A 25,573-nucleotide genomic window follows, 5' to 3' on the forward strand; every position below is an offset into this window, starting at 1 on the left:
AAGAATCCTACACATTCATAGAAAATAAGTTAAAGCTCTCAAAACTTAATAACATTTATTTATCCATCCATTTCCTTAACTTGTTTTTCTAGTGTTGGGTCATAGGATAGCTGGAGTCTAATAGATACTCTGAATTCATATTTGTTTGGATTAAAACTCTTCTGCATTTTATCACAGCCTAGAAAAATTATTAAGGAAATTTGAGAATTATATGAAGTGAACTATAATAAGACTTAAAGTTTCAAAGTGACTAAACATTTTTCTAACGCTTCTCCAAACAACACATTTTCAGCTAGGAAGCTCTCTGTTTAGCTATAGTTCTCATTACAGTCCCTGCTCCAGGTGGTCATCTCAGGCCCACTCACCCATGCTGTCGGTATACTGTTACTTAATGGACGTTTGGGAGTTTATCACAATACACACCCAGCAGAACCATGCCTTGTGAAAGTATTCACCTACCTCTGTGTTTGCCGTGTGTTGTTGCATTACAAACTAGAATTAAAACGTATTTTCTTTTGGATATTATGTAATGGACTTACCATATGGTCAAAGTTTATGAAGTAGAATGAAAATAAAATAACTTGTATTTAAATATTTATAAAAAAGCAAGTAAAAACTGAAAAGTTGTGACTGCATATGCATTCATTCTCTTTGCTATGAAACCTTTAAATAAGATCTGGTCCAGCCAATAAACTTCACAAGTTGCATTAGGGTCCACCTGTGTGCAATCAAAGTGAAGGACCCCTGACTCTGCAACACCACTAAGCAAGCAACATGAAGACTAAGGCGCAGTCTAAACAGGTCAGAGACAAAGTTGTGAACTAAGTAGACATCAGGGTTGGGTTATTAAAAAAATATTCCACAGAGCGCCATTAAATGCATTCTAACAATACAGAAATAATATGCCACCACAACAAACTTAACAAACCTCACAGACTGGGCTAGGAGGTGTTTCTATCAGAGATGCAAAAAAGACCACTGAAGGATCTGCAAAGACCCACAGCCGAGATGGAAGTATCTATCCATAAGACTACTTTAAGCTGTACATTCCAGAGAGCGGGACTTTGTGAAAGACTGGGAGGAAAAAAGCCATTGCTTAAAGAAAAAAATAAGAACAAATATTTGGAGTTTGCCCAACTGTATGTGTTGTACTCCCCAAACATGGAAGAAGGTCCTCTGGTCACATGAGACTAAAATTGAAGTTTTTGGCCATCATGGTAAACACCACATGTGGCGCAACCCCAACACGTCCCATTACCCCGAGGACACCATTCACACCATGAAGCATAGAGGTGGCACAAGCATGCTGTGGGGACAGGAAAACTGGTCAGGATTGAAGGAAAGATGGATGGCACTAAAACCACGGCAATTCTTGAGGACAATCTCTTTCAGTCTGCTAGAGGTGGCAACAGCATGCTGTGGGGACAGGAAAACTGGTCAAGATTGAAGGAAAGATGGATGGCACTAAAACCAGGGCAATTCTTGAGGACAACCTCTTTTAATATGACACCCCTAAATCCTTACTGGTGCAGCCCACTGGTTTTAGATGTCCCGCCATTAATTCGGTCATCTAGATGCATCTGCATGGGGAACATCCAAAATATGGGGAGTCAGTCTGGTGGATTACCTACACAGTGAAGAAAGACAACAGAGCACTCCAGATAACTCCTTGAAGAGCACAAGATGAAGATGAAGACAAGAGAATCTCCCAGCCACTGAATTTCCAGTTCAGTCAATCATTAAGAAATGGAAAGAGTATGGCACAGCTGTAGATCTGCTAGAGCAGGTCACATACAAGTGTCAGAAAGGGACCTTGTTTTTCGATTTCCTGGATAATCCAGTTACTGATTGTGTCAGGGTTGTCTGCAGGATGTAGGCATTTGCTGTCTTGCAAAGGAGTCACCGCTTTGAAGTCTGGCTGGTTGAGTATACAAACAATACCAAGTTGTGATAACAGACCTGCTCCTTCCTTGGAGATTACATGTCTGACGCTATTGGTTTCTAATCAGCATATCTGTACTTATTCATGGTTGGTAACAATACATTTTGTTAACTTGTGTTTTCAGTAATTGTTAAACCCAGGAAATTTAGATGTGCCATTGTTTAATCCGATTGTCCAGAACTGATAATGGCAGGGACTGAAGGAGATTTAAAGTTCTGGGCAGGGGAAGGCAAGAGGGAGGAGCAAGGACAGCCCACAGAGAACGCTGCCGACACTCGGACAGAGCACAGGGGCTCACAGGCAGACAAGGGTACGTGGTTGGCATGACGTGAGGCACAAGGATCGCAACACTTCCAGGGAGGAAGAGACAGCTCCACAAGGAGACGCCGGTTGTGGGTCCAGCGAGAGAGGGAAGCCGCATGAAAGGACCAAGCAAAGCTGGCAAATGAGAAATGAGGCATGCCTAGGTCCCAGCAACACAAGGAGCCCAGAGTGGGAAAAAAAAAGAATGACGAAGAGACGCTGACAGGGATTCAATGTTTTGACACAACTTCTTTTGGGAAACGAGTGTCCGGTGAACAGAGTGCATCCGTGGACAGTTAAACAATTAAGTGTTTGGGTAACACAGAGCGCAAACTGGACTCTGCACCACTAAAGGTTGTATCCTCCAATTCTTGTTTTTAACGGACTTTTAGAGTGTGGACTGCATGTTTTCCTTTTTAAAAAAAGGAAATTTGTTCCTGATAGGTTTAGATTTTGTTATGTTCATTTATCTTTTTAATGTACTTTATATTGTCTTGTGTAATAGAACTTACTGTGGCTATTTTTTCTGAAATTACTGTTGTGTCTTTCATTGTGTGTTTACTCACCGCCCAATTTAAAGAAACCTGTGTGCTATTTTCAGTAAATTTCAAGAGTTCCCAGTCTCTTAATAAAACTGGGTGGCTTAGTCGGATATTTTAATGGTGACAAGTGTGACCAGACACCTGTTATACAAGAGCTGAAGAAGATAAGTGTGGGAGGCCACTAGGAGACCTCTGAGAACTCTAAAGGAGTCACAAGCTACAGTGGATGAGACTGTGCAGACAACAACTGTGCCCGAGAGCTTCATCAGTCACAGCTTTATGGGAGACAGATAAAGCAAAAACGCAAACAGGAAATCTCATCAGAAGGCACATGGAAGAAGTGCAAAGTGCATTTCAAAACTCGTGGGTGACACGCACAATCCAAATAAAGTTCTGAGAAACACGTTTTGAAACACTGAGGTGACATACTCAATCGAAATGAAACACGAAACTCAATAGTGACATGAGCAATTGTAATGAAATAGAGGCAGGGTTACATAAGATCTGTGCTTTGAAAGGTCAATGGAGTATGGATAGGCATTAAAATACTGAAAGACATAAATTGTTGCTAGGTTAACATACATTTGACACTAATGATATTTTTGTGACTGCGGTGGGTTGGCACCCTGCCCGGGATTGGTTCCCTGCCTTGTGCCCTGTGTTGGCTGGGATTGGCTCCAGAAGACCCCCGTGACCCTGTGTTCGGATTCAGCGGGTTGGAAAATGGATGGATGGATGGATATTTTTGTGATTTGTATTAACATACGTTCGGTCAATATAATTCAGTGACAGACCCATACAACATTGCAGATAATCATTAAGATTCATGTTCATTATTGCGGAGGAGGAGGAGATTGGGAGCATGTGCTGATAGCGCGTTGATTTTTTACATTGGCTGTATTACCAATCCTGCCACCAATCCTGGAGTTTTCCCTGCAAGTTGGGGGCTGGATGCAGATTATCATCATACACAGGACAAAGCAATTGCAGGTTAAGGGCCTTTGTCTCTGGTGTCAAAAAATGATATAAACATGTTAAGAATTTCACTGCCAAACATATTAAATTTTCATATTTTCGAATGTCCAATGTCATACTCAATGTATATTTTACAAAAACATGCCATAAACTACTGTTCAGCATGACTGGCATAATCACTAGGGAATCCATTCTTTGGCTTCCGATTACTGGGAGCCAGGGATTCCCGGACATTTGAAACTGCTGTAATTCCCGGGAAAACGGGAACGGCCAAGCTTGCATATATAGCGTGTAAAAGTGTGAGAATCGATCAAGAAATAACAGAGTTATAGTTGAAAATAATTAAGGTGGTGCCATTGCTGCAGCTTGCACTTCATCAGACAACAGCTTTGAACAGCAACTTGAAATTGCAATGCGTTAGTCTGTTGCATCCGCATTATCTGTGCCAAGAAACTTGCCATCACAGAATGATGACAAGAAACTGGATGCATCAGTAAAAGCTGAAACGCCGGTGTTTCAGCACAATGGCAAGCGCGGGCATTGTTTAGAACAAGTGTATCAGTATCTGATGATTGTGCCACCTACTTCAGTGGAGGCAGAGCGAGCTTTTTCAGAGGCTGGCGCACTTCTGCATTAAGGTGCGCTCTCGCATGGACAACCTCATGCTGGACACGTTAATAATAATTCATTACATTTATATAGCGCTTTCCACACAGGACAGGGAGGAACGAAACTCACAATCTTCCACAGTCTCCTTATTGCAAAGCAGCAGCACTATCACTATCATTGCGCAACCTGTGAGGATGTTGTGCTTTCTATACTCTTATTACCACAACTAAAGATACATATTTTTTGTTGTAAATATTTTTTGTTGATTTGATATGTTAAACAATTGCTTTGTGTTCTTTTTTAAAAAATGTTAGTTTTTGGAAAAATATTCAGCCCTGGGAGAAAAGAAACAAAAAAAAATTAGCCCTAAAAGAGTTAAATCGCTTCGCACTTCTCCATAAGTGTCTTTTGTCCTGTAAATGTGTTGATAAGCAGCAAGCAGCCTGCCATCACATCCCCCACCGGTGCACAGTTTTCTCAGCTCAAGTCTGTTTACCTGCGTGTCAGTTGCTTGGAGTTGTATAGAGTGAGAAGTCAAAAAACAAAGCTAACCTTTACGGGTATCATACATTTACACCAGCTGTTGGAGGTACCTTTGCGTGGACCTACAGGGCATTTTAGGAACTGCAGTTCATTGGACCAGCCCTGTTGGGTTCTGCGAGTGGAGCCTGGAGGCGCTGAAGGGATTGGTGTGCCCTACATTGTGGGGTTTCTGCATCAACTGGAAGTACTCTTGAGTCACGGCCTTGGAACACAGAAGTTCTCCTGGGTTTTAAATAAAAACAGCTGCCCACCTCAACACAAGGAGCCAGAGTCAGGAGGAGAAAGACAAAGCTTGCTGGAGGAGCAGAGAAGAGACAATGTTGCTGAGAGTGAGAATCATAGTTATGAAGTGGGAAACACTTCATTATATAAGAGTTTCACACGATAAAACCTTGTTGTTCACGTTGGAAGTTGTGTCCGAGCCTTTGTGTTGGGAGTTCGGGAAGCTGCAGCATCCCCTGGTGACCACAACTGAAATGCCTACACTTATGGTGTTCATTTTAGCCAACTGTTATTTTTTTCTTATTATAATGAATTATACTTGACTTCTATTATTCATCCATTTTCATGAGTATCTTTACTACTATTTCCCATGGGCTCACCACCTATGGGAGGGGCCAAGGAGGTCGGGTGCAGTGTGAGTTGGGTGGTGGCCGAAGGCGGGGACCTTGGTGGTCCAATCCTTGGCTACAGAAGCTGGCTCTTGGGACGTGGAATGTCACCTCTCTGAAGAGGAAGGAGCCTGAGCTAGTGCGCGAGGTCGAGAGGTTCCGGCTAGATATAGTCGGGCTCACCTCGATGCACAGCTTGGACTGTGGAACCAATCTCCTTGAGAGGGGCTGGACTCTCTACCACTCTGGAGTTGCCCCTGGTGAGAGGCGCAGAGCGGGAGTGGGCATACTTATTGACCCCCGACTTGGAGCCTGTTCATTGGGGTTTACCCTAGTGGACGAGAGGGTAGCCTCCCTCCGCCTTCGGGTGGGGGGACGGGTCCTAACTGTTGTTTGTGCGTATGCACCGAACAGCAGTTCGGAGTACCCACCCTTTTTGGAGTCCCTGGAGGGGGTGCTAGAGGGCATACCTTCTGGAGACTCCCTCGTACTGCTGGGAGACTTCAGTGCTCACGTGGGCAATGACAGTGAGACCTGGAAGGGCGTGATTGGGAGGACTGCCCCCCCCCCCGATCTGAACCTGAGTGGTGTTTTCTTATTGGACTTCTGTGCTCGTCACGGATTGTCCATAACAAACACCATGTTCAAGCATAGAGGTGTTCATATGAGCACTTGGCACCAGGACACCCTAGGCCTCAGTTCGATGATCGACTTTGTGGTCATGTCATCGGACTTGCGGCCACATGTCTTGGACACTAGGGTGAAGAGAGGGGTGGAGCTGTCAACTGATCACCACCTGGTGGTGAGTTGGCTTCAATGGTGGGGGAGGATGCCGGTCAGGCCTGGTAGGCCCAAACATGTTGTGAGGGTCTGCTGGGAACGTCTGGCAGAGCCCCCTGTCAGAAGTAGCTTCAACTCCCACCTCCGGCAGAACTTTGACTACGTCTCGAAGGAGGTGGGGGACATTGAGTAAGAATGGGCCATGTTCCGTGCCTCTATTGTTGAGGCTGCTGACCAGAGCTGTGCCCGTAAGGTGGTCGGTGCCTGTCGTGGCGGCAGTCCCCGAACCCGTTGGTGGACACTGTCACTGGGATGCTGTCAAGCTGAAGAAGGAGTCCTACAGGACCCTTTTGTCCTGTGGGACTCTGGAGGCAGCTAATATGTACCAACAGACCAAGCGGAATGAGGCTTCAGTGGTTGCTGAGGCAAAAACTCGGGCATGGGAGGAGTTTGGGGAGGCCATGGAGAATGACTTTTGGACGGCTTCGAAGAGATTCTGGTCCAGGTCTCAGGAGGGGGAAGCAGTGCAGTGTCAACACTGTATATGATGGGGATGGTGCGCTGCTGACCTCGACTCGGGATGTTGTGGGTCGGTAGGGGGAGTACTTCAAAGACCTCCTCAATCCCACTAACATGCCTTCCAATGAGGAAGCAGAGCCTGGGAACTCAGAGGTGGGCTCCCCCATCTCTGGGGTGGATGAGATACGCCCGGAGTTCCTCAAGGCTCTGGAGATAGATAGATAGATAGATAGATAGATAGATAGATAGATAGATAGATAGATAGATACTGGAGGGTGTGTTCCAACTACAGAGGGATCACACTCCTCAGCCTCCCTGGAAAATTTATTCAGGGGTTCTGGAGAGGAGGGTCCATCGGATAGTCGAACCTCAGATTCAGGAGGAACAGTGTGGTTTTCGTCCTGGTGGCAGAACAGTGGACCGGCTCTACACCCTTAGCAGAGTCCTGGAGGGTGCATGAGAGTTCTCCCAACCAGTCTACGTGTGTTTTGTGGACTTGGAAAAGGCATTCGACCGTGTCCTGCGGTGGGTTGGCACCCTGCCCAGGATTGGTTCCTGCCTTGTGCCCTGTGTTGGCTGGGATTGGCTCCAGCAGACCCCCGTGACCCTGTGTTCGGATTCAGCGGGTTGGAAAATGGATGGATGGATGGACCGTGTCCCTCAGGGACTCCTGTAGGGGGGTGCTCCTGGAGTATGGGGTACCGAACCCCCTGATAAGGGCTGTTCGGTCCCTGTACAACCGGTGTCAGAGCTTGGTCCGCATTGCCGGCAGTAAGTCGAACCCGTTTCCAGTGAGAGTTGGACTCCACCAGGGCTGCCCTTTGTCACCGATTCTGTTCATAACTTTTATGGACAGAATTTCTAGGTGCAGCCAGGGTGTTGAGGGGGTCCGGTTTGGTGGACTCAGGACTGGGTCATTGCTTTTTGCAGATGATGTTCTGTTTGCTTCATCAGGCCGTGATCTTCAACTCTCTCTGGATCGGTTCGCAGCTGAGTGTGAAGCGGCTGGGATGGGAATCAGCACCTCCAAATCCGAGACCATGGTCCTCAGCCGGAAAAGGGTGCAGTGCCCTCTCAGGGTTGGGAGCGAGATCCTGCCCCAAGTGGAGGAGTTCAAGTATCTCGGGGTCTTGTTCACGAGTGAGGGAAGAATGGAGCGTGAGATCAACAGCTAGATCGGTGCGGCGTCTGCAGTGATGCGGGCTCTGCATCGGTCTGTCGTGGTGAAAAATGAGCTGAGCCGTAAGGCAAAACTCTAAATACACCAGTTGATCTATGTTCCTACCCTCACCTATGGTCATGAGCTATGGGTAGTGACCGAAAGAATGAGATCGCGAATACAAGCGGCTGAAATGAATTTCCTCCGCAGGCTGTCTAGGCTCTCCAGTAGTATAAGCCAGGGGGTTTCTATCAAAATGTCAAAAAATAATTGATGACTTAAGCCCCGCCCCTTCTGGGTTGATGTCATTAAACCCCACCCCTTTTTGATGGATGTCTGACCCTTCCTTGAACCCACCCCCACTTCCTGTTTTCCCCAGGAAACTGTCAAGACCCGTTTGATGGATGTCTGTCCCTTCCTTGAACCCACTCCCACCCCCCACCCACCTGTTTGCCCCAGGAAACTGTCAAGAGCAGAGTTGATGGATGTCTGCCCCCCTCCTTCACCCCAGCCCCCCTCCACCGAGGACAAGTCCAGGTATGCCGGACCCTTGACATGTCTGTGCAAGTTTCTATCCAGACCCTGCTGTCCACACCACCACGCCCCCAGGCATGAAGGTCCTGCCTCTGCCTCCAGCCCCAGTCAGGCAGCCCTTGATGACGGCCCCTTCCACTTCCTTGACCACTTCTCCCGAGGACATGCCCACACACACACATGTTCCAGCCAGTTCGATCTGCCTTATAGCCATTCGTGCCTCTAATGCTTTGGGTAAGAACCCTCTGTATCTATCTATCTATTATTTAAAATATCTATCTAACCTTTGCTTTATCACTTGTAAACCGCTTTAAAGTCAAGCCGCCTTTTCCACCTCACAGACAGTCTCTGCAGTAAAAACAGCCTTAGCAGTGAAGCAGGTTTCCCGCAGAGAAAGACCCCAGACAGTCTCTGCGCTGACAAGATATCCTGCTGTTAGAAGCCCCATGCTCTCAGTCTCTCCCCACAGTTGACAAATGAGAGCAGAGAAGGCAGCCTCTGCGTGCGTGCGCCCGTGAGATGTCCAGGGCTGAAGCTCTAGGCGTACACGCAGGCAAGTGTGTGTAGTTCGAAATACAAGCTGACCGGCTCTCTCTGTCTACACAGATGGACACCCCTGCGCGTGCCCACCCTCGAGTACAAGCTGTCCAGGGCCTGAGTTCTGCGCAGGCGTGAACTGACCAGTGCCTATAGCTGTAAGATGATGGGGGTCACGCTGGGGGAGGTCCCTGCGAGATCGCATGCAAACAACGGTGGGTAAGCTCACATCCCTCCCCCTGAGGGCACGATTCACAGCTCAGAGACACCTGTTGAGTCCCCTGGACGTCAGCGGACCTAAGGAAACATATTGTGGAAGCAGGCATTTAATTTTCTAAAAGTTAGATTGCCTTCAACATGCAGTCATTCTGGGGATAGAGAAAGGTGCTTTAAAACACTCTTTTCAAAGCACATCGCCAACAGCTCCAGCATCCTGAAGCTAAGGGGGTGGGGGGTTCACACTTCAGTTGTTAGTCAGGCTCAATCCTTATGCTGACACAAAAGATGTTCACACATAATTACTTTAACATAAGTTCGTATCTTCCAGGTTCAGTTTAAAATGAACTTAAAGTGAGGCCAGACATTTGCTAAAAGAAGTCTACGCATAACAAAGGCTCCTTTTTTAAAAATACCGGACTTTTCGGTGTCTGGCCAAAGGTTTAGATGTAATTATTGTTCATACAGACTATTCTGCACAGAGCACCGACAGTCAATATAACGGTAAGACCAATTCATGATTATTATAAGCGTTAAACGAGCATGTTTTAAAACGGAGGGCTGAATCCTTATATTTTATCCTTAATATTAATATTTCCAAGTTGATTCTCCGGTAATTCCCTTTAAAATGAAATTTGCTTACAACGTGTTTGAGTGCTTGTGTAGAGGCGTGAGCGCGCATGTGTGTGTGTATAAATTGTAGCATTTTATATTTCTATCTATCTATCTACGTGTACGACGATTAATGTACAATGTTCATTGGACTAAAGCAAACAATATTAGTTTTTTTCTCTTACCGAAACGGGCTTTACAATCAATTAACTTTTGTCTCGCTGTCTGATAATTCAAACAGGTTCTCTCCTCTGAGAATATTCATCCATCCATCCATTTTACAACCCACTGAATCCAAACACAGGGTCACGGGGGTCTGCTGGAGCCAATCCCAGCCAACACAGGGCACAAGGCAGGAACCAATCCCAGGCAGGGTGCCAACCCACCGCAGGAGAATATTCAGGCCTGGTTTAAAAGCGCAGGCCGGGTGTGTACTAGCTCGGACATAAGACGTCAGTATTCTGAACTATGTACAGAAGGACCTACTTGTGAAATGCGTACTCGTTCGAATCGGAATCCCACGGTAACTGGTTGTTTTGTGTACGGAGCCGCCTGTTTTTTAAAAGTCTGAGATAATGAAACATTTATGCTTTATAAAAATTCTCATTTGGACAGCTGACTGGAGACAGATTGACTGAACCCTGAACAGGGACCCAGGAATTTATATCGCGGCGAATGCTTAATAGACATAATGCAGTTGTGTTTCCATTCATTTCGACAAATGAAATTTAATACAGACTAGTAGACCCAAAGTCCGGATGATTTTTAGACGTATCAAGTGTATTGTTGAATCACTGGGTAAAATGATTATTATAAGGTTATTATAAGATGTACCAGTATTTATGAGATTATATCTTAATACACAGGGGCTCTGAGATCAGGCTGTCTGTTTTTATTTAAGTCTTTAGATTATAAAAAGTTTGCTTGCGAGTGTATTCAAATTTATACTTGCAATCCTATTAAACTAGTAATGAAAGGAATGGATGTGCTTAATAGGGGTCGAGAAAACCCTCCTTTCTGATTTAAAAGGTTTTTTTTTCTTTCTAACGGTAATTTTACCACTAAGTAATATAATGGCACAACACTGCATCTTCAGCAGAGGTTTTTGAGTGTGTGTGTTTTTACAGGGGTTGTTTTAAGCTACAGTGGTGTGAAAAACTATTTGCCCCCTTCCTGATTTCTTATTCTTTTGCATGTTTGTCACACAAAATGTTTCTGATCATCAAACACATTTAACCATTAGTCAAATATAACACAAGTAAACACAAAATGCAGTTTTTAAATGATGGTGTTTATTATTTAGGGAGAAAAAAAATCCAAACCTACATGGTCCTGTGTGAAAAAGTAATTGCCCCCTTGTTAAAAAATAACCTAACTGTGGTGTATCACACCTGAGTTCAATTTCCGTAGCCACCCCCAGGCCTGATTACTGCCACACCTGTTTCAATCAAGAAATCACTTAAATAGGAGCTGCCTGACACAGAGAAGTAGACCAAAAGCACCTCAAAAGCTAGACATCATGCCAAGATCCAAAGAAATTCAGGAACAAATGAGAACAGAAGTAATTGAGATCTATCAGTCTGGTAAAGGTTATAAAGCCATTTCTAAAGCTTTGGGACTCCAGCGAACCACAGTGAGAGCCATTATCCACAAATGGCAAAAACATGGAACAGTGGTGAACCTTCCCAGGAGTGGCCAGCCGACCAAAATTACCCCAAGAGCACAGAGACGACTCATCCGAGAGGTCACAAAAGACCCCAGGACAACATCTAAAGAACTGCAGGCCTCACTTGCCTCAATTAAGGTCAGTGTTCACGACTCCACCATAAGAAAGAGACTGGGCAAAAATGGCCTGCGTGGCAGATTTCCAAGACGCAAACCACTGTTAAGCAAAAAGAACATTAGGGCTCGTCTCAATTTTGCTAAGAAACATCTCAATGATTGCCAAGACTTTTGGGAAAATACCTTGTGGACTGATGAGTCAAAAGTTGAACTTTTTGGAAGGCAAATGTCCCGTTACATCTGGCGTAAAAGGAACACAGCATTTCAGAAAAAGAACATCATACCAACAGTAAAATATGGTGGTGGTAGTGTGATGGTCTGGGGTTGTTTTGCTGCTTCAGGACCTGGAAGGCTTGCTGTGATAGATGGAACCATAAATTCTACTGTCTACCAAAAAATCCTGAAGGAGAATGTCCGGCCATCTGTTCGTCAACTCAAGCTGAAGCGATCTTGGGTGCTGCAACAGGACAATGACCCAAAAACACACCAGCAAATCCACCTCTGAATGGCTGAAGAAAAACAAAATGAAGACTTTGGAGTGGCCTAGTCAAAGTCCTGACCTGAATCCAATTGAGATGCTATGGCATGACCTTAAAAAGGCGGTTCATGCTAGAAAACCCTCAAATAAAGCTGAATTACAACAATTTTGCAAAGATGAGTGGGCCAAAATTCCTCCAGAGCGCTGTAAAAGACTCATTGCAAGTTATCGCAAACGCTTGATTGCAGTTATTGCTGCTAAGGGTGGCCCAACCAGTTATTAGGTTCAGGGGGCAATTACTTTTTCTCACAGGGCCATGTAGGTTTGGATTTTTTTTTCTCCCTAAATAATAAAAACCACCATTTACAAACTGCATTTTGTGTTTACTTGTGTGATATTTGACTAATGGTTAAATGTGTTTGATGATCAGAAACATTTTGTGTGGCAAACATGCAAAAGAATAAGAAATCAGGAAGGGGGCAAATAGTTTTTCACACCACTGTACTTTACCAGGCACAGAGTATCCAATATATTAACACGGTACTAGGCAGGGGCTATTGAGGATCAGGAGTTCACTTTTCTTTTCTCTCACCAATGCAATTCATGTCTTCCTCTTTGTAGATTTAGTTTGTAGGGACAGCGTTTCTCAATCTTTACGTATTTGCAACCCAAGTTTTCATAACAGTTTTAATCGTGTCCCCCTAATGTTTTTTGAAAGGAGTCCCTAATACCAATTAGTTCTTTTTTAATTAATGATATAACATAGATGCATATTTTATTATACCTACTTAACTTTTATCGACATTTATCTAGTTCTATATTTATTTTTCTAGTATCAGAATGGAGTTTCAGTTAATTTGTTTTGGTTTCATTAGATGTATTTTTCATATTGTCGATTTTTGTTTTCTTTATTTTCCACATCTTTGCGTGCCCCTTTTTGTTACTTCGCGCCCCCCTAGGGGGCCAGCCCCACAGTTTGAGAACCACTGTGTAGGGGTTGATTTGTAAAACACTGTTTCACTTTAAGTTAAATTAGATTTGCTCGGTTATTCAGCTGGCCATCGGTGTTCCATTTTCGTTATAAATTGTAATTATCCATCCATCCATTGTCTCCCGCTTATCCGAGGTCGGGTCGCGGGGGCAGCAGCTTGAGCAGAGATGCCCAGACTTCCCTCTCCCCGGCCACTTCTTCTAGCTCTTCCGGGAGAATCCCAAGGCGTTCCCAGGCCAGCCGGGAGACATAGTCCCTCCAACGTGTCCTGGGTCTTCCCTGGGGCCTCCTCCCGGTTAGACGTGCCCGGAACACCTCACCAGGGAGGTGTCCAGGAGGCATCCTGATCAGCTACCCGAGCCACCTCATCTGATTCCTCTCGATGCGGAGGAGCAGCGGCTCTACTCTGAGCCCCTCCCGGATGACTGAGCTTCTCACCCTATCTTTAAGGGAAAGCCCAGACACCCTGCGGAGGAAACTCATTTCACCTGCTTGTATTCGCGATCTCGTTCTTTTGGTCACTACCCATAGCTCATGACCATAGGTGAGGGTAGGAACATAGATCGACTGGTAAATTGAGAGCTTCGCCTTACGGCTCAGCTCCTTTTTCACCACGACAGACCGATGCAGCGCCCGCATTACTGCGGATGCCGCACCGATCCGCCTGTCGATCTCACGCTCCATTCTTCCCTCACTCATGAACAAGACCCCGAGATACTTGAACTCCTCCACTTGGGGCAGGATCTCGCTACCAACCCTGAGAGGGCACTCCACCCTTTTCCAGCTGAGGACCATGGTCTCGGATTTGGAGGTGCTGATTCTCATCCCAGCCGCTTCACACTCGGCTGCGAACCGATCCAGAGAAAGCTGAAGACCACGGCCTGATGAAGCAAACAGGACAACATCATCTGCAAAAAGCAGTGACCCAATCCTGTGCCCACCAAACCGGACCCCCTCAACGCCCTGGCTGCGCCTAGAAATTCTGTCCATAAAAGCTATGAACAGAATCGGTGACAAAGGGCAGCCCTGGCGGAATCCAACTCTCACTGGAAATGTGTTCGACTTACTGCCGGCAATGCGGACCAGGCTCTGGCAACGATCGTACAGGAACCGAACAGCCCTTATCAAGGGGGCCGGTACCCCATACTCTCGGAGTACCCCCCCACAGGATTCCCCGAGGGACACGGTCGAATGCCTTTTCCAAGTCCACAAAACACATGTAGACTGGTTGGGCAAACTCCCATGCACCCTCCAGGACCCTGCTAAGGGTATAGAGCTGGTCCACTGTTCCGCGACCAGGATGAAATCCACACTGTTCCTCCTGAATCCGAGGTTTGACTATCCGACGGACCCTCCTCTCCAGGACCCCTGAATAGACTTTTCCAGGGAGGCTGAGGAGTGTGATCCCTCTGTAGTTGGAACACACCCTCGGATCCCCTTTCTTAAAGAGGGGGACCACCACCCCGGTCTGCCAATCCAGAGGCACTGTCCCTGATGTCCATGCGATGTTGCAGAGGCGTGTCAACCAAGACAGTCCTACAACATCCAGAGCCTTGAGGAACTCCGGACGTATCTCTGCCACCCCCGGGGCCCTGCCACCAAGTAGTTTTTTGACCACCTCGGTGACCTCAGTCCCAGAGATGGGGGAGCCCACCTCTGAGTCCCCAGGCTCTGCTTCCTCATTGGAAGGCATGTTAATGGGATTGAGAAGGTCTTCGAAGTACTCCCCCCATCGACCCACAACGTCCCGAGTCGAGGTCAGCAGCGCACCATCTCCACCATATACAGTGTTGACACTGCACTGCTTCCCCTTCCTGAGATGCCGGATGGTGGACCAGAATCTCCTCGAAGCCGTCCGAAAGTCGTTCTCCATGGTCTCCCTGAACTCCTCCCACGCCCGAGTTTTTGCCTCAGCAACCACCAAAACCGCATTCCGCTTGGCCTGCCGGTGCCTATCAGCTGCCTCCAGGGTCCCACAGGACAAAAGGGACTGGTAGGACTCCTTCTTCAGCTTGACGGCATCCTTCACCGCCGGTGTCCACCAACGGGTTCGGGGATTGCCGTCACGACAGACACCGACCACCTTACGGCCACAGCTCCGGTCAGCTGCCTCAACAATAGAGGCACGGAACATGGCCCATTCGGACTCAATGTCCTTCACCTCCCTCGGGATGTTGTAATTAGTCTCTCTTTATTTACTAAACATTTTATATTTTCATCAACAGGCAACAACACTTTGGTACTTAGGGTGCTTTGTATAATACAAAGTTTTAGAAATTCTGTTAATGGTTGGTAATAGCATTCCATTTTACCGCAGTTATAAGACCCTGAAAAATAAGAATGGTTATAGTACGTTATACTGTATAAGCCTATACACTACAGGGCTGATGATTAGGCTTATTTTGGACATGTTAGGCAAATCAGGAAGGAAAATTGTTTAGTGAATAGTTACATAATATCTATTACCAGTAACGGCGTACTGCACGAATACACTTGACTTGAGCATTCATAGTATTCCTCCTCTTTCTTTCTCTGTACGTTTAGCATTCGTTTGCTCAGAGGATGATGGGCTTGCTGCTTCCTGAGCAGCTCTTCTTTTCTCCACCCTAGCGATCCGCTGCTTCTCTTTTATCTTTTTGCGTTAAAACTGATTATAGTTAGTTTTTGTGTTGCAATTACTTAGTACGTTTCTTTAATCTTTCACTTAACCTGCCACTCAAATCTTCAATCTGCCTCAAGAATGATTAGCGAAGGTGGTAAGGAATGAGAACGGCGCCCGTAAGCATGCGCAGCCCGGCCATCGTGCTGCGTGGTGCCGAGAGTTAATTCAACAATAAAATAAAATAAAAATAAAAAGAGTAATAAAATCATCACCCCGAAAGCGGATAGTAGATGCCACATAGTATATGTGTACAAAATTTCAAGTCAATAGGTGAAACGGTTTGTGAGCTACAGGTGATTTAAAATCCTGGACAGACAAACGAACAGCCACGGTAGCGTATTATAGAAGAAGATTAGCACAAGGATTACAAGTTTACTAAAACTGTGAGGTTTATTCTTTCTTTTAGGTAGTCCAAGCTACATAGGACATCTATCCTTGAAAACGGCTTTTCCCCTCTGTTTGTGAAAAAACACCCTTTGTTTGAGTCGCATTCAGGGTGAAGGGGATGTAAGTTTGAACTGTGATTCCAACAGTCAAGAAGTGTTTGCATTCTTCTTGATTACAAGTCAAAGGCCTGGGGTTTGTGTGGTGATCACGGTCAAGGGCAGAGTTAAGCTAGACATTATTATTATTCCAAAATGAAACATTGACTCGCCCATATCCATATCAAGCAAGTATCATAAATAAAAGACAGTTAAAAAACATAAAAAACATATTAAGAACAGAAGAACATGGGATCACCCCAAGCTCACAGCACACTGCAACTGATCCTAAGTGTTTTGCAGTATATTATTAGCTAAACGGTCATCTATTTAGCCCGTTCCTCAGGGGTTGCAAAGTGTTGGGGAAAACATTATTTAACATCTGAGAGTATGATGCTAATTAACATTAGCCTGCTACTGTTAGGACCTTATCCGGCACCAAAAGTTGGGCTTGTGTTCCTCCAGATTCAGGAAGAACATGAAAAAGTGGAGTTATAAAGGAGTTATTACAATTTGAAAAACTGTCATAAGGTATAAAAAAACATCGATATGGGGACAAAACCAGCATGAAAAGAAACCGTTTTGAAATAAATAATAAGCTTTTTTGACGTGTACAGTCTGGAAAAGTCTGAAGATGTATTAAAGAGTTAATTTTTAAATAAAGCTTGCAAAAGGCATATTAAAATACTAAATATTAAAACTAAATAAAACACAGAAGTACCATTTAATGATATCAATTAGTGCACTGGGCTCTATTTATAAGGTTTATTTAATTTAGTTATAAGCAAAATAATTGGATGCATTTTACTTTGAAATTAACCATAGTTTGATACAGCTTTAAGAATGAGAATGCAAGACAAACCTTGGCACTTAGTAACAAATGTTACCGTTTCATTAGGGATATCTTGGATCTCTGTTTTATTTTAACCTTTTGACAAGAAACCCCTGGTCAGCGAAATATACCACACATATTGAAAATGAACCGTGCCGACATGCTAACTAAATAGATATAAGATAAGATATTTTAGAATATGGACCTGGGCTGTACCCAGATGTTTCTGACAAACTAAGGGGTCTCCACTTAATTGTCAGACTTCCTGCTATGGTGCTAGGGTGCTATGGATCTTGTAATGGAGAGTGCAAAAGATTCTATAATCTTTATTCTTTAAGCGGCAATATGGCAGAGATATAGCGCATGTGTCCACAGTGTTAACCAATCATAGTACATGATGTTCAAAATTCAACTAGTGTTTTTCAGAAGAGATAGGACAAGTGTGGCATGTGTTCTGTATTCTCTTTTCTGTATTAACTATTCACAATGACCAGACTCCCGAGACCTTAGGCTTTTTTTTTATGTAGAAGTACATTTCACAGACCTGAATAAGAGACAACCATCAAACTGCTCTTGACCCAAAACAGGGCCAAGCAGGAGGGGGTGTGGGTGGGAGTCAGGGTGGGACTAACGTCCCTCAAAATGCTCTTGGCACAAAGAAGAGCCAATCAGGCGGGTGTTGTGGGACTCTCTTTTCAAAGAGTCTTTGCCCCCCCAAGCGGACAGGATTTGCCGGGCTATAAAAAAATTTTTTCAACGGTGTGTTTTGAACGGGTAACAATCAGCACCTCTCCGGCTATGCTCCTGATCAGGCATGATGGTCTACGGACCAGACGGCCCCCTACGATGGCCAGTTTTGACGTGAGGCTATCGTGCCCGACTCCAAGGACTCTGCACCTAACAGCTAGCCTCCAGACCAGCCTTCTCGGCTGGACCATCTTATGCCTTCAACTGCCCAGATCTAGGAGCCTGAGCCTCCATTATCTGCCCCATATGATATGTCTGGGTCAGATAGTTTCCTGAAGAAACGCGCAGTACCTGACATTTGTGTACCTGCTAATGATGTTCCGGGGTTCCTAGCAGGGTCTGAGGAGATAGCCACTCAGGCCAGGCAACAAGAAGAGGCCATGGACGACCTGGTAGAGGCTCTGTCCGCTTGGAAAATATCACCCAAGGATACGGATTATGCGGGCATGACCCTTGAAAAAACTGACGGACCCTGGGTGAGACATTTCGAAAGTCTCTGAAGCTGGGTAAGAGTTGGAGGGCGGCTCTGCCGGATATAATAGTGGATCGGTACCTAAAAGTACCTGTCAGGGATGTTGAATAGACCAATCTGGCCAGACACGGACTACATGTCTGTTTGAGACTGACTGGCTCAGCAGCAGCTGCTGTCTGTTTTCCACAAACCGTGGCTCAGGAGCCTGGTCATCAAGACTCTGGACTGTTTCAACATCTTTCAGCCTTTTCACCAGATTCACGTCTTTGTACAAAATGCTGCCGACGAACTGAAAAATGAACATTCTATTAAGGAGTCGATTGTACAACATACAAGACTTTCATAACACGGACAATGACTCTTACTCAAAAATATGGTAAATAGCCGATGCTTTCTCTAAACGCCATTTTTTCTGTACCGGAAAGGTCTGATGGACCTTTAGGGTTTTATTGGGTATATGACATGGAAAATCAGATGAAGTGTCTGAACTGAATGTTCCGGTGATATCACAGGCTTTTGTTGGCTTTTAAACAGGCTGTTCAGTTGTAATATTATGTTTTGAAGTGGTTGGTAAAACCTCTCTGAATTTTAATATTGTTTTTGAAAATGACCAAAAAAGTAACATTTGATTTTGAAACCCTAACAAATCTATATTTAAAGACTTCTCTTAATTCTGGTATGTAAGTATGAATTATTTATTTATTGATTGATTGATTGATTGATTGATTGATTGATTGATTGATTGATTGATTGATTGATTGATTGATTGATTGAAGTGTTATAATTACTCTTCTTAGACAATTTTAATTTGTTTTTCTTTACTTGTAGCTCTTCTTTGACATCTTGTAAAGCACTTTGAGATATATGTTGTGTATGAAAATGTGCTCTAGAAATCAATGTAAACTGAAAAAATTAAACTAAACTAACCTGAAAAGAGTCAATGAGGCAGCTATTACCAAACGTAACTTGAAAAAGAGAGGTGAGAGATAAAAAAAACTGAACATTCAAAAGCAAAACTCAGTTAAAACGTTTTAAGGGGAACCTTACAATCTAGGAAGTCAGCCATAATTACAGTACGTGTCACTTTTATATTTTAGTGCTAGTCCTGTGAGTTATCAAGCCACATCCCTGGTAACCAATGACAAAAGTGACAAAACAAGATGCTCTCATGGCAAAACATCAATAATTTAAGAAGCAATTTAGACATTAGAACTGTTTCCTCCTTGGTTCAAACCACCTAGACCCATAGTGAAAAGTATGAGGAAATATTAATTTCAGGAGAAATATGTTTCATAAATAACACCAATAGTCCTTAAAAGATACTGTGTGGAGTAAATGGTTTGCCTTTCTGAGGCACTGTGTGTCCTGAACAGAAAGGCGCTGTGTGCCAAGAATATTCTGTGTCACCGTCACCACTTTCTTCTAAAGCCCTGCAGCCCTGGACTAAGCAGGTGCTCTACCAGGATGTAATGGACCCTTTACAAAGAAGTGTGTTACAGGCTGACTGGCAATTCTAAGTCAGGGCTGTGCTTTGATGGTGTGTTTGCCCAGTGATGGACTGGCCACCCATGCAGATTTGGACGCTGTCTTGCCTCTGAGTCAGTCAGGATAGATAATTGACAGACTGCTTCTTTTCAGAGTATATTTTGCATTTTCCCTGAAGACAAACAAGACTGTGCTTTTAGAAGCATGTGCCAGTGGTGTCAGGCTGTGCTGCATTCACCTTGAATATGGAGGACTTGGTACTGAGTCTTATGTCTGTGATTTTAAATTTAATTACTGATAGCCATCTATAAAAGATGAAACCATTGAAGGGTCCATTAGAAATTGATTGTAACAAAGAGGAAAGATACACATGAACTGTTTCAAAGATGGAAAAGAAACGAGAGTTTGTGCAGTTGAGGTAAAGAGAGATGAACAAGCGAGCAGGGAATTGTAGTTATTAGCAGCTCCTGAGTAAACCAGAGGATAAAAAAACCTGATTCTTGTATTGTGAGCGCTAAGTTACCCTAAAAGTGACTGTGTGGGGTGGCTGAGGTCTTTAGCAAATGGTTTGCTTTTCTAAAGCGCTGTCTTCCATATGTTCTGAACAGAATGGAGAGGTTTGCCATAATATACTGTGCCAACTTCACCACGTTTTAAGAATTCCTACAGCGTGGACTAAGCAGGTGCCTTATCAGGATATACAGTAATGGACCCGTTTCACAGACATGTGTTACAATTTAAACGGCAATTCTAAACCAGTGCTGTGTATATGTCTGCACGTTTCTCCAGTGATGGACTGCCATCCACTGCAGGTTTTGATGGCGGCTTTGCTCTTTGTACTTTCAGTATATGTACTTGGAATTGTTGGAAAAAAATGTAAGCACCATTTTTATAGGAGACATCAGATTTGATTCTTGATGTGGAATTGTCAGAAATCAAAAAAATCAGAGAGAGACACCATTGTGGGTTGATCAAATCATGCTGGAGTGACGACAGAAGACACAAGGAATAGATATGCATGACTGTTTTATTTAATTTGATTTCACACTGTGTGTAGTGGTTACAGGATTCAGTGGATGATGACCATTCCCTAAAAAATAAAACAAAAATAAATGAGCAGATTACAGTGAATGTAACAAATAAATTTTCAGTCAAATGAGTACAGGACAGTCTTATGGAAAACAACAACATTTGTCAGGAGAGGGAATAAAACTAATGAAGTCATATCAACAATGACACACAAGAGAAGATTTTAACAAATTTTACATACTTCATTTCAAATTCAAATTAATCCCAGACCATTTTTTCATTTCATTTTTAGAGTAAAGAAGGGACGCCTGACAAATAATTGGTGAAGATTGAGACACAGAAACATGCAGGACGATGACGAGGTCCTATCCCACAACTTACCTCTGATTATTAGGGCTTACGCATCAGGCTGTGAAAGAAGAAGAATAAAACATTAAAATGACAGAATCTCAAACAACACTTCCATTCCTTTCTAAAGATAATCTACAAATATCAGAGTGACAGGACAGGACAGTTCAAGGTGACACAAAGTCAAGTGTTCAGAAAATACCAAAGGAAGGGCCTGGGAAATACATGGATGCACAAGTCAAAATTCTAAGAACAAGAAGATGAACAATCCATTGTAAAAATGATAAAAGCACATTATCTGTTTGTGACAACTCATAGCTGTCACTTTGTATCAAACAATTAACAGTTGCCATTAGTGTAGAGAACTTATTTAAACAGGACACACATTCACGAGCCCTCACATAAGCAAAGGGGATAACATGTCTCCAAGAGTGAAAAGAAATAAAAACGTAATTGTTAAGTTCATGAAACAAATTGTGTTGATTCGATTTGAATATCTTCTTGTGAAGTGAAATGAAGAACAGCAGAAGCATTTAGTAATTAGATCAATATGACACAAACAGACAAGCAAATGTTAGACTGACAGATTATGACAAGTAAAGGGAACCTGTGAAACATTTCACACAAATCTCATGCAGATAACTCAAAAAAGCACCATAAAGCAACAGAAATTACACACATAAATTTATAATGGAGAATAAAACAGGAATTTTGAAGTCAATAAATTCAGGTAAGTTCACCCAGCGCCCAAACAGAGCAGCACAACCTGCAGCCTCCCACCGCAGTCACTAGTCCTGTGTGGAGTTGACCTGCACGGTCTGCTGGGTTCTCAGGTGACTTTGATGGCCTGCTTGGTTTTGTCCATTTCAGGAGGCACAGCAGCGCCGTAGTTAGTGGTGCCTGTTAAATGATCCTTCATTCAAATCCTAACTTGGTGGCTGCCATCACAGAGTCTGCATGTTCTCTCTGTGTCTGTTCAGGTTCACCTTCCACATCCCAAATATGTGTGTTTTAGGTCCACTGTTGATTCTCAGTGTGTCTGAGGTGGTGTGTGAGTGGACACGGCAATGGCCAGGCGCATAACCAGGGTTAGTTACTTCTTTGCACTCACGGATATCAGCATGGAGGGCACTGCACCCCCAAAACCCTGAATTACATGAAGCTGAAATAAAAGTGATATGCTGTAAAATTTCTAAATTTTGGAATAACGCTTTTTCAACTTATGATGTTTGCTTTGAAACTGGTTTGATTTTGTTAATTAATGTTTCTGTGATAAATTTCTTTTCTCTTTTCTTTGTTATCCTGGCCATTGCCTAATAAGAAGTGCGTGCATTAATAATAAACTGACTGATTATTTCATGTTTGGATTGTGTTTGAACTTCAAGCATTTCCCTTGAGTTCCATTAGAGTCCCACCTATTCCTTGACACTGCACAAGGGGAGTCAAAGTTTTCTGTCACATACTCTATGACAGTGGATGCCAGTGGTCCCCAACCTTTTCTATGGCCCATAAACCAACTGAACATATTGATTTATCTTTGCACCCCCTACAAAAGTAATATCACATTTAAAGGTGAAGAAGTCAAATTTCTCATATTTGAACAACATGCTACTACGACTGAACGAATTGACCTCACAAAAATAAGCTTTTAACTCAGTGCAGAACATTTCATTATAAACGGAGCAATTTATAAATGTCAATAATCTAAGAAATGTGTTCCCAGTGAAGTTCAGACATTGAATTGACAAACCGGTGGTTGGGGTATTCCATGAAGCAACAAGCGCCACAGGAAAATGGCACGTGATCAATGATCAAGGAGTTTGGGGGATTAGAGACCCCGGTGAAGCAATGTGTGCCAGAGTACCAGTAAGTAATGAAACACAGTCGATGAGATTTGTCTCCTGATAAAAACCTGAAGTGCAGTTCAAAAACAGACATTAAAAATGGCTGCACAACTGCCAGGACAACCAGCAGGAAAAATGGGCAGCAGGTGATGCGTCCAACTCAGACCACCTTATCACCCCCAAGCAAAAATGTCGATTAAACCTTGAAATCAGTGACATTTCATGATCAGGGATTACACATAAATAAATACGACATCTCGGCCTTCTGTGCGGATCATTGCAAGATCCAGATGCCATTCTCTGGAAAAAAGTCATTCGCTATTCTGTATCTCCATCAGCAGCAATGAACCCGTGAGAACACACCTTTCAGTGGCTCATTCACAGGTGACGATTACACCCACGATGCTTGATTCTTTTTATATAATGGAGCAGGAGCACAAACTAATAAATGACCTACAAATGACAGCACACAGCAAGATATCAAGTGCACTTTTCTTTGTTACATACTGTATTATATTATTGCCTAATCTTGTTTGTTTAGGTCTGACATATTAACTTCCTTTTGATTTAATCTTGTAAAGCACTTTGAGCAACGTTGTTCCTATGAAAATGTGCGATATAAATAAATGTTGTTGTTTTTCCACTACAATAAAGTCAGAAAACGCACACCTCTCAATGTTGTCAAATCGCACTGCAGCCGTCCTCTTTGTCACACCCTTTGAAATGCCACCTCACACCCTCAGAGGGTGCGGACACACCAGGTTGGGAATCCCTGCTTGTTATGATCAACTTGAATTGTACTTTTCAGGATCCTGCACCTTGAATAAGAGGACAAGATTGTATTTATAGCTTTTGTAGTAACTGAGCTGTTCCCTCCTGTAATCGTCTCAGTGGTGCCTTCATGATCCTGTGCTGTCTGTGTGCAGGCGATAAAATAGCAATGACTGGCTGACATTCCTGTGATTTTCAGATTGGCATACAAACTTAAAGGAACTCACTACAATACAAAGCATGTTGAATGATTCTCCGTCTTAACGACAGACACCCCACGTCAGGACTGGCGTATTGCTTTTATAAATGTGCTAACTGCTCAAGTCAACATATTACAGAAAAAGCTTACCAAGTCCGTGGTTGTCTGGCAAATCCTGGTGATCGGGCCTTGCCTGAAAGAGAAGAATGTGTAACTGATGAGATTTGGGCACACGTCTTCTTTATGACACTGAATGCTGTAATAGAATGAAATTGAAAAATGAAGAATGGCCAACTGCCCCACAAAAGATGGAGTGTTATGCTGTTTTAAAAAGCTGTGGAGACCAAATAGCTGGCATTTTTATTGACACTTTCAAGGCTTTAGTGAGAGAATTCAAAAGAAAACAACCAACCCTGTGCCTAAGATATCTAATGTGGACAATCTCAAAGACTTCCTCTCAAAGTACATTAAACATAGAATAATGTTATAGTCAGTGAGGATTTAAAAGTATTCAGTCTGCTGTAAAGTTAAGTGGGAAAAGAATGTTAGTATTTATCAGTTATAGAGAAGAAGAAATCAGAAATATGGAAGAGATGTCCAAGCAGAGCATTAATACTCACCACAGCCATTGCTGCAAACATAGCGATGGTGGCGAGGAGGCAAACTGCTTTCTCAAAAAACATGGTGATCAGCTCAGACGATGAGGTCTCAGGATCTGTAAGCACTGGGCTGTCTGATTTACTTTTATATTTTCAAGTATGCAAATAACTCAATTAATTGAAAAAATAATGATCTCACTCATTTGCATTGGAGTGTGAGACAGACATCAAGTGGAAAGTTTGGTTCTTTATCAGGACTTGTTTTAAACCCAATAAGATTCTTTTGTTCATAATCTTTTCAAACTGAAGACCTGAAGGTAGTTTTATTTGGGTACAGGCTCATCACATAAATTTAAACAAGTAAAGTAACTAAACACCCTGATGTACTGAAGCCACATTTACTATCCAATAGATTAGGGAAGAAGGTAAAAACCACAAGAAAGGTTAAAACAAATGAAAACCTTTCCTAAATAGATAAATGAATATCAGCTCAGCCAGCTACATGGGCACTAATGGGAGTGCAGGAGAAGAAGTTGGATGTGGCAGAAATGAGAATGTGGAGATGGATGTGTGGAGTTATGAAAGAGCACAGAATAAGAAATGAGAGAAACAGACGTACAGCAACAGCATGAGAGATATCTAAGAAAACACAGGAACATTGTAGGTTGAAGTGGTGTGGATATGTGATTAGGAGAGTAATCTGTAGCAGACCCAGCCTTGGCTCCACTCACACACACTCCCTAACAAGGACAAAAAGCAAACGGTAATAAAACAGAAATTGAAGAATGTACTAAATAATAATAAATGAAATATAACTACTCGAACTACAACAATCCCACCACAGTTCCCTTCTGGCGATTATACATCCATCCATCCATTTTCCAACCCGCTGAATCCGAACACAGGGTCACGGGGGTCTGCTGGAGCCAATCCCAGCCAACACAGGGCACAAGGCAGGAACCAATCGTAG

The 25,573-nt window shown here is 43.5% G+C and overlaps 1 long non-coding RNA gene across 1 annotated transcript; it reads right to left on the reverse strand.

Annotated features, from left to right (window-relative positions):
* Positions 1–20,827: 20,827 nt before the first annotated feature.
* LOC114649601 (uncharacterized) lies at positions 20,828–24,708 on the reverse strand. The gene is made up of 4 exons (XR_003715817.2): positions 24,625–24,708; positions 24,155–24,197; positions 21,224–21,251; positions 20,828–20,903 (listed from the first exon to the last, which is right to left on the reverse strand). It is a non-coding gene; the product is annotated as an uncharacterized LOC114649601 (long non-coding RNA).
* Positions 24,709–25,573: the final 865 nt, after the last annotated feature.

The sequence above is a fragment of the Erpetoichthys calabaricus genome, chromosome 3 (assembly GCF_900747795.2).
Source record: "Erpetoichthys calabaricus chromosome 3, fErpCal1.3, whole genome shotgun sequence".
Taxonomy (NCBI): domain Eukaryota; kingdom Metazoa; phylum Chordata; class Cladistia; order Polypteriformes; family Polypteridae; genus Erpetoichthys; species Erpetoichthys calabaricus.